This window comes from Nematolebias whitei, chromosome 2, assembly GCF_014905685.2.
Source record: "Nematolebias whitei isolate Nwh7 chromosome 2, NemWhi1, whole genome shotgun sequence".
Lineage (NCBI taxonomy): Eukaryota > Metazoa > Chordata > Actinopteri > Cyprinodontiformes > Rivulidae > Nematolebias > Nematolebias whitei.
The window spans coordinates 588,762-599,308 of record NC_056499.1 but is presented as its reverse complement, the minus strand read 5'-3'; the positions used below and the strand labels follow the sequence as shown (position 1 = coordinate 599,308).

The following is a 10,547-nucleotide window of genomic DNA, read 5'->3' as shown; positions in this document are numbered from 1 at the left end:
CCCTCGGAGCAGGAGAGGTGAGGAGCGTTCGCCGGAACCCCCTCGGAACAGGAGAGGTGAGGATCCACCTCAGGGATGGCAGTGACAGTGGTCTTAAAAGTCTCTATCTTAGATAATAAAAAATCATACTCTGGGAGCAAAGAAAGACCAGGGATAGAAAGTAAAAAATCTTCCATCTGGGACAAAACGAGATCAAAGGAAGATGGGTTAGCTTTAGCAGAATTAAATAATTCTAATAGGGTCTGATTAATTTGAAAAATCTCCTCAGGTAAAAAGGAATGAAAAAAGGGAACATCTCTATGTGTGGGTATGGTGACGGGTGCCGCCCCCACCGGAAACCTGGAAGGTGAGGCGGCGGAACACGCCCCCACGGAGTCACTAGGAATACGCTCTGGAGGTACGGCCAGGCTTGGTCGAACAGCCGCTGTGCGGAGTGGCGGTGAGAGTCCGGATTCCGCCCCCACCAGGAACCTGGAAGGTGAGGCGACGCAACCCGCCCCTGTGACGTCAACTGGACCGGACTTACCGAACAGGAGTGGACCGGAGCTCCCGTGGGACGCTGGATCTCGCCCCCACCGGAAACCTTTGAAGGTGAGGCGGTGGACCCCGCTCCCACAGAAACACCGGAACCAGCTCTAAAGTTCTGCTCAGCCGACGAGACCGGGCCGGTCGTCGCGGACTGCCTCCGGAACCGTTTTCTGCCACTACGGCGGCGGTGGGACGGCAGAAGGACAGGGACGGAGTGGAGCTCGTCCATCATGGCTCGAGGAAGAAAAAAGGTGAGTTTGCCGAGAGAGACCCTGCCCGCTGGGTTCTGGTCTGGTCGTGTCGTAATGTTAGGATTTGCTAGGAGGGAGCGAACCCAGAGTGCAGAACAGGGACTCAACTTGGCAGAATACAAAAATAGGATTTTAATGATAAAGGTACAAAATAACAAGCTGACGGGGCAGCAAAACTTACATGAACAGGGAGAGAGCACGGGAAGCTCAGGAGGACTCAGGAGACACGGGAGACTCGAGGAACTAGGAAGACTCAGGGGGGAACACAGGAGACCCAACGAGTACGACGCAACAATGAACAAGACAGAACAGACGGCTTATATACAGGGACAAGACGAGACGTGATTACAAACAGCTGGGACGAGACACGGGTGGCACTAATAGAACTAATGAGGGAGCACGAGGGAACACAGACACAAACCGGGCCACAGAAAGGTACCATCCTTAAAACTTTTTGATTATCAAGATATCTTAAAATAGTACTGATACTGTAAAAAGAAGAGTGTTCTTTCAATTGATTAATTCAGAATACAATTAAATAGTCTCTTGATGAGATAATTTGTATTTCTGTATTCAAATCAATGAAATAACAGTTCCTGTCCCCGAAGGTCTTCAGAGACAGATTGTTGTCGGAGGCCTAGTTCACTACAGTCCCCCCTTTGGAAATCATCGCCTGTCCTTGGGGATGAATTCCAACATGAATTTACACCTCTGAATGTCCTTGATCTTGATGTAATCCAGCAAGAGGAAAACAAAAGTCAAAGAAGGTAATGCCACAACTGTTCAGGTAATTCCACAATGTTATTGGTAATTCCATTGCAGTAACCCTTTAACCCCTTGGAAACAAAGTCTGTAATCCATTGGAAAAAGTCTTTTTTTTTTTTTTTTTCATTTAGCCTTTATTTATCCAGGTTAGTCTCATTGAGCCACGAGAACTCATTTTCAAGAGAGACCTGTTTAGGGAGCACATGGTGGGGGTTAAGGGCCTTGCTCATGGGCCCAGAGTGGGGCGAATGAGGGTGGGGGCAAGTGTGGGTGTTTCACCTACTCCACCCACAATTTTGATGTTGTCGGGGCCGGGGCGTGAACCGGCGATCTTCGGATCACAAGCCCACCTCTCTAACCTCTGCGCCACCACTCCCCATATAATCCACAACAATTGGAGGTGTTGACTGATCAGCATGTAGAGGAGTTCCCTCAATTAAACTGCAGAGGCTACCACTGGCTGGAGTTTGGAGACCCACGTTGGAGTTGTAGGTCCCTTCAGCGAAGGTTGCTGCTGGTGTTTCCCAGTGGATGCCATTCTGGTTCTTATGTGTGCATGCATTTATGTGGTTTTAGTTGGGCTTATGAGTGGGATTTTACATAAGACCTTAACCTTTATTCACCTGGTGTGTAAGCTATCATGGTTTAGATCAGCTACAGGTGGGTCATGCTGAAAAATTATATATAGGGATTTATACCTATAGAAGGGCATTCCAAACTATTTTTCCATTCCTAACTTTGTTTAAGTTAGATTTACATGGCAAAATATAGTTTGGTTCAATTGTCTGTTGTCCCTTTAGACGAACGACTTGAGGTTTGGGTTTTTGGTTTCCCCCTAAATGTTTTTGGAGTCTATGGCGATGGTGGTCCAACCCAGTCGATCTGGAGGTCGGACCATGGGAATGCAATGCCTCTACTTTGCAGTGGTGCTCTGTGAAGTGGTCTGGATGGCTAAAACTGGCCACAGACCAGGCACCCTTTTATGTAGTCCTTGACATCCTTTTTCATTCCAGGCCAATAAGCAACTTGTTTTAATGCTTTCAGTGTGGCGTTATCTCACTTGTGTCCTGCGGACGGGAGGTCATGCGCATGAACTAACATCACCCCCCTGTGGTCATGGGGGACCACGAACATGGGTGAGGACGTCGGTCCATGAGCAAAAGTTAGGATGCCCTTGATTAGTTTTAGCTGTTTGCGCAGCTGAAAGAGGACTTTAAGGTCTGGATTGGAATCCAGGTCAACTTTGGACGGAGTGTTTTTGTCTGGGTCAGTCAAGTACAGTATCATCGAGTTTATCGCAGGATCTAACTTCTGAATTTGGATGATGTCTGGGTCAGTCAGCATGGGTTGTACAGAGACTGTGTTGTCAGCCGGCTTGGCTGCAGCCTGTGCACATGTGACTGCCATTACCTCGGCTGTAGGTTATACTGACAGAGTTGCGAGCAGCCAGGAGGGGTCAAAGGTCCACGGAGGGCCGTTCACGGCTCCGTCCTTGGCTAGGAAGTCTGCAAGGTCATTATACCGCTTGTCATCGCCTAGGACTCTTGAATGTCCTGGAACCTTTTTCCAGTAGACTTGTAGGTCATGTGATGTCACCAAGTGATCACATGCCATGAAAATCTCTTTGTGTTTGACCACTTTCTTGTTGCTTGTGAGAAAGCCGTTCTGTTTCCACAGAGCGAGATGACACAAGAAACTAAGTTGAGCGTAATTGGAGTCCGTGCAGATGACTAGCGTTTGGATGGAGCGTTCTCCTGCCATCTGGTGAGCTATTAGGATTCTTGCTATCTCAGCGTACTGAAAAGTCTGAGAGCCTAATTTATAGCTAACAGTGACCTCTTGTTGGTCTTGGAGGAGGATCCCTCCAACACCTGATTTGCAGGTTTGTTCGTGGTGGAATGAGCATCCATCCACGTACAGTGTTGTCATATCTTTGCAGATATTGGTGTCAAAGTAGTGGTGATTCGGGTCCTCACTTACTGAGGGTTTTCCCGCAGCTGGCGGTTGGGTGGCTGGTGCATCTTGTGTACATTCCTGGCAGAGTGCCAGGTCGGTGCCCAAATGTGACTTCTTGTTTTGTCCGTAGCGGACATCTAGGTCAAAACTTTAAAGCGCCATGAGCCACGTGGCTACCCGTGAGTTTGTCACCACAACAGGACAAGCAGCACAGAATCACCGATATCTGTGAATCTGAAGATGTCGTTAAAGACCTTCAGCAGGGCAGTTTCAGTACTGTGGAGAGGTTTAAAGCCAGATTGGAAAAGCTCTAAGATGGCGTGATCCTCCAGAAAGCACTTCAACTGGGACTTGACTATTTTCTCCAGTACTTCAGAAACAAATGGGAGTTTGGAGACAGGCCTGTAGTTTGAAACGACTGAGGGGTCAAGGTTTGGTTTTTTCAGGAGAGGCTAGACGGCAGCATGTTTAAAGGATTTTGGTACCACGCCAGTGGATAAACTACTGTTTACTATATCAAGAATGGACGGACCTAGAGTTGGAATCACCTCCTTTAGTAGTTGAGGGGGGACCACATCAAACGGGGAGCCATAAGGTTTCAAGCTGCACATGACCTGCTCTAGAGAAGATAGAGTGATGGGTTCAAAATGGTCAAAAGGAGCTACAGATTGAGGTGGGATGGATGGGTCAAGAGTTGGAGGGGAAATGAGAGCCCTGGTGGTCGCAATTTTTTCCAAAAAGAAATGTAAGAAGTTGTCGCACAGCTCAGTCGAGGCTTCCAGAGGTGATGGTTCAGTGAGGTGGAGAACAGAGTTTAGGGTGGAGAAGAGGACACGTGGGTTGTGAGAGTTTGAGGTAATTATATCAGAGAAGAATTTTGATTTAGCAGCTTTTACTGCTTTCTGATAATGGCGCCAACTCTCTTTAAGTATCTGGAAAGAGACCTGCAGCCTGTCTTTCCTCCACTTTCGTTACGCCCTCCTGCATTGCTGCCTAACGGCCTTGGTGGAGGTACACTGATAATGGTCCAAATAAGCGACTTCAGTGACAGAAAAACAAAGATTCAAAAGTTGTTGTCTGTCATACACCAGCAGAAAGTTGATGTCACAGATGTGAAATGCAAAAAAACAAAAATAATTCGAACACCATCAGCAGAGGTGGATTGCAAGCCATGTACACGGGCACCATCTTACCGGAAGATCTTGTGAAATAAGCTCTCAGAAATCGGTTTCTCAGAACACACCACTGGTTGGTTCTCTAACTATCTCTCCGACCAGAGGCAATGTGTTCAACATAATGGTAGTTCCTCCAGTTATTTAACAGTCAACAAAAGTGTAATGTAGGTCAAAACATCCCTGATGCAAGCATACATTTCTATGCTTATGACACAGTTGTTTATTGTCGAGCTAAAACAGTTGCTAAGGCTTTCCAGCTTTTGAAATCCGCATTTGACATCATCCAGACAGATTTGTTCCACCTCAAACTTGTCCTAAATGCCGACAAAACCGAAGGGATGCTTTTTTCAAATAAGAAGTCAGTCCCAGCAGTTCTTCCTCCGCTTTTATCATCAAATGATGTCCCGATTGAGTTTGTTGATTCCTATAAATACGTGGGTGTCTTGGTCGACTCGCATCTCTCTTTTAAGCTCCATGTGGAAAACTTGGTAAAGAAACTGAAAGTTAAACTGGGTTTCTTTTTCAGAATTAGATCCTGTCTAACCCTAAATGCTAGGAAACGCCTTGTTGTATCTGTTATTTTCCTTCCCTCCATTGATTACGGTGACATTATTTACATGAACTAGAGGAGCTAAACTGCTTCTTTGCACGCTTTGATGCACCACAGCAGCACCCATCTGATCCTGCCCTGCCCCCACACCCACCTGGTTACTACACCACTCCACTCACTGTGCATGATGTTAGACATTCCCTCCAATCAGTGTACCCCAGGAAAGCTACTGGCCCAGATGGAGTACCTGGCAGGGTGCTCAAAGCATGTGCCCTCCAGCTCGACCCCACCTTCACCAGAATTTTCAATCTCTCCCTGGCCCAGGCAGTCATCCCTCCCTGCTTAAAATCTGCAACCATCATCCCAGTGCTGAAAACGCTACCATCACCAGCCTGAATGATTACCGACCGGTGGCTCTCACCCCGGTAATCATGAAGTGCTTCGAGAGACTGGTTCTCCAGCACATCATGGACTATCTCCCTCCGAACTTTGACCTCTACCAGTTTGCATATCGCACCAACAGGTCCACAGAGGATGCTATTGCAGTAGCTCTCCACACCGCGCTGAGCCACCTGGAACAACAGCACAGCTATGTTCGAATGCTCTTTGTGGATTACAGCTCGGCCTTTAACACAATCATTCCGGACATTCTTATAAATACATTGGACAATCTCGGCCTCCCCCCACTCACATGTGCCTGGATAAAGACTTCCTAACCAATCGGCCCCAATCTGTAAGACTTGGTCCCCACCTCTCTTCCACTCGTACGCTGAGCACTGGCTCCCCACAGGGCTGTGTGCTGAGCCCCCTGCTGTACTGTCTCTACACCCATGACTGCATCCCGGCCCACAACAACAACCTCATCGTCAAGTTCGCTGATGACACCACAGTGGTCGGACAAACCTCTAAGAGAGATGAGACATTTTACAGACAGGAGGTCCTAGAGCTAGCAACCTGGTGCTCAGAGAAAAATCTGGCTCTGAATATCAAAAAAAAACAAGGAGGTAATTATTGATTTCAGGAAACACAGCACCAACCTAGCCCCCCTTTACATCAATGGTGAGTGCGTGGAGAGGGTTCACACTTTCAGATGTCTTGGTGTCCATATCTCTGCTGACCTAAACTGGAAAGAGAACACCACAGCGGTCATCAAGAAGGCTCAGCAGAGACTACACTTCTTAAGAGTCCTTAAGAAGCACAACCTGAACACAAAATTGCTGCTGACCTTCTACCGCTCATCCATCGAGAGCCTGCTGACATACTGTATCTCAGTATGGTACGGCAGCTGCACCCTGGCTGACAGGGAGAGGCTTCAGAGAGTAGTCAAGACGGCACAGAAGATAATTGGCTGCCCTCTCCTCTCCCTGATGGACATTTACACATCACGCTGCCTCAACAGAGCAGAAAGCATAATCAAGGACTCCAAAAAAGTTCAATCTGGTCCTCTGGACATTCAAAAAAACAAAAGCAAAACAAAGCAAAGGTTTGCTTTGTTTTGCTTTTGTTTTTTTGAATGTCCAGAGGACCAGATTGAACTTTTTTGGATTTTTCTACCTGGATTATTGAGCATGCATCAGGATATAATCAAGGACTGTTCACACCCGAGTTTTGAACTGTTTGACTTGTTACCTTCAGGGAAGCGCTACAGGTGCATCAGAACACGAACAAACAGATTCAAGAACAGTTTTTTCCCGAAAGCCATCACTACACTGAACTCACACATGCACTGATTTAATATCCTAACCTCCCAACCCCCTGGACTTCTACTGTGCAATACTACTGCCATTTCATACTCTGTCACCTTAACTACCTCACTAATATCCATGATATGCAATACAATTGTGTAATACTTGTATTTTTTACTTTCATTATTATATCTATATTGCGTTACATTTTTTAATTTTTAGTGTGTGTTTAGTGTTTAATGTGCGTTTTCTTAAGGCGTGTTTTTGCACTGGAAAAAGGAGTGGCTCTTAATTTCATTGTACTACGTATAATGACAAAGGCATTCTGATTCTGATTCTGAACGCTCCTACAAGAACCCTGCAGATGTTGGATGCTGCAGATGTTGGATGCTGTCTATCGTGGTGCACTAAGATTCATAACTGGCTGTAACTATTGTACCCACCACTGCACCCAGTATTCACTGGTTAACTGGACATCATTAAGCTGGTGAAGATTCTCAGTCATCCAGGACATGGTGAATTCAAAAAGCATTGAATACAAAAACAACTGGACTTTATTTGTAACAGAAGACGTTTCGCTCCTCATCCAAGGAGCTTTCTCAATTCAAAGAGCAGTACGTAAGGGATTCAGGTTATAAGGCTGAGTGAGATAAGACGCACACACATAAGACACACACACACATATGTAGATTGGCAGTTCACACCTAAACACCTTAACAGTAGGTCTTTGTTCGTCTAATTCACCGACGAGGCCCCTCTGTTTCAAGTGTGAAAACCGTCTGGGAATTTGTTTTAAAGTTGCATTATATGTTTTTGAAAGTGGAAATCTGAGGCCTCCTCCTCTGTTAAGAGACGGCTTTTCTCTTTTTACATAAATTGCTTCCTTCACCCCCCTCTCAAACCATCTGTGTTCTCGGTCCAAAATGTGCACATTTTGGTCCTCAAAAGATTGTCCCTTATCTGTGAGGTGGAGGTGAACAGCTGAGTCTTCTCCTGAGGAAGTAGCTCTCCTGTGTTGAGCCATGCATCTGTGAAGAGGCTGTTTAGTTTCTCCAGTGTAGAGGTCTGGACAGTCCTCGCTGCACCGGACCGCATACACTACACCACTCTGTGTATGGGTGTTTTGTCCTTAGGGTGGACCAGCCTTTGTCTGAGAGTCCTGCTGGGACTCCTGCTGGCTTGAAATGTACTGGGATATTGTGTTTGTTGAAGATCTTTCTGAATTTCTCTGATACTCCAGCAACATAAGGGATGACAATGTTTTTCCGTCTCTTGTTCTCCTTTTTCTGTTTATTAGTGTGTTTTGTAGATTTCCTCACTAACTTGACAAAAGCCCAGTTAGGATATCCACATGTTTGAAGAGCTGCCAATCTACATATGTGTGTGTCTTATGTGTGTGTGTGTCTTACCTCACTCAGCCTTATAACCTGAATCCCTTACTCTCTGCTCTTTGAATTGAGAAAGCTCCTCGGATGAGGAGCGAAATGTCTTCTGTTACAAATAAAGTCCAGTTTTTATATTGAACGCTTTTTGAATGGACATCATTAACTTCACACAGACTCTCCCACTGGTACATTTTCATCTTTAAATCACTCCTTGGTCTGCTGCCTTCATACATCTCCTCCTACATGTCTCTGCGTAAGTGCAGTTACAGCGTGCGCTCTCAGGACATTATTACCTGCAGTGTTCCCTCAGTGCGGATTGAACTTGGCAAAAGGGCCTTCTCCTACTCTGCTACTGTTTCCTGGAATATCTTGTAAAAAGATCTGAAGCTCTCGACCTTTGACCTCTCTAAGTGGCTTTAAGAATCTGTTGGACTCCTGGCAGGGACCAATGCAGACATGTTCCTGATTTTAGTTTTCTGCAGTCGCCTTAGAATCTAGCTGTTTTTTGTTACTTTTCTTTTTTTAGCCATCCTATTTGTAAAAAAAAAAAATAATAATAATAATTTTATAACTGTTTATTGTTGTCGCTGTTGTCCATTGTTGTCATCATTCTTTGTTGAAATTAGGTGTCTCTCGTAAATGAGTCCTCGAGGCTCAATGGGATTTACCTGTCTAAATAAAGGTTGCATGAATGTCCAGAGGAAGGACAGTGGTTTGGACATGTCCACAGGAGGGACAGTGGGTATATTGGTAGAAGGATGTAAGAACTGTCCAAAAATAACCTTGAGACAGTAATACACGTGTTCATAAAATCTAGGCTTGATTACTGCAATGCTTTTCTGTTTGGAATCAGTCAGATCTCCATTGCACGACTACAACTGATCCAAAATCCTGCAGCCCGATTTTTAACTGGTACAAGCCAAAGAGAGCACATTACACCAGTTTTGGCCTCCCTGCACTGGCTCCCAATTCACCTTCGAATTCAGTTCAGAATACTCCTGTATGTATTCAAATCGTTGATCAGTTCTGCGCCTGTCTGTATTCTACAATGCTAGCCATTTAGTTATCTTCTGCTATTCATATCTATATTTTATTTTACTTTATGTTTTGCTGTGTGCTTTGCTTGTTTGTTTCTGCTGTACAACACTTTGGTTGTCCTTGTTGCTGTTTTAAGTGCTCTATAAATAAAGCGGTATGGTATGGTATGGTATGGTTGAAATGCAGCTGCCTGGAAAAAGACAAAGAGGAAGGCCAAAGAAGAGATATATGGATGCAGTTAGAGAGGACATGGATGTAGCTGGAGTGAGGACAGAGGATGCAGAGGACAGAGTGAGATGGAGGAGGATGACTCGCTGTGGAGACCCCTTAAGAGAGAATAGCCTAAAGAAAAAGAAGACAGAGGAATACACTTGCCTCATTGTTTGTCCAGGATACCAAAACTTTTTTGGTACTCCATCCTTGGAAACGAAACAAAAGAGCTCTCTTACAAACCAATAGCAACACACTAGTGGAGAGAATGAGCAGTTGCTGGAGGATGACTCATCTGTGACATGAAAATGGCTATAACTTGGTCGATTTTACATTTACAGTAGTCCCTTGATTATTGCAGGGGTTATAATCCAAACACCCCTGGGATAGGCGGAAAAACTGCAAATTATAAACGCTATATTTATTTTAGTATTTATATATAAAAGCTTTATAAACCCTTCCCACATTCTTGCAATGTTTTAAACTCTTAAACCTATGTAATTTTAACAGCATACGTATATGTACTGTTGGGCTCGGTACCAGTTCTTCAGACCTACCCTGCAGCGATGAAGCCCATTGCCCTGTCCAAGTTGATGTGTGGATAATTGAGCTTCAGGATTGTTTGTAACTTTCCTGCCAGTTCTGTAAGCTTAATAGATAGCATAGATTTACTTTGCAAAACTTTTCCTCAATTTTGGCATAAAGCAGCAGCTGGAAGCACTGTTGGCTTCTGGGTAGTGTTTTCTTTTTTACTGGCCTTACAGTATAGGCTTTTTTAAAGAAAATTACAAAATGGCGGCCCCTGTCCAAAGGTAGTTGTTTTTTTACTTGACAATTGTTGCAAAACCACGAAAGAGCGAGTCCACAAATGTCGAACCGCAAAGTAGCGAGGGACTACTGTATTACCTTAAGTCGAAATTTGGTGTTGTAGTACCTCACTCATTCAACCTTTATTTAGGAGGGAGGGAGGGAGGGAGGGAGGGAGGGAGGGAGGGAGGGAGGGA

The 10,547-nt window shown here is 45.1% G+C and overlaps 1 protein-coding gene across 1 annotated transcript in view; it reads left to right on the top strand.

The window, feature by feature from the left end:
* kif18a (kinesin family member 18A) overlaps positions 1–10,547 on the top strand; it is a 170,484-nt gene that overhangs the window by 124,535 nt on the left and 35,402 nt on the right. The gene's annotated exons all lie outside the window — the stretch shown is intronic.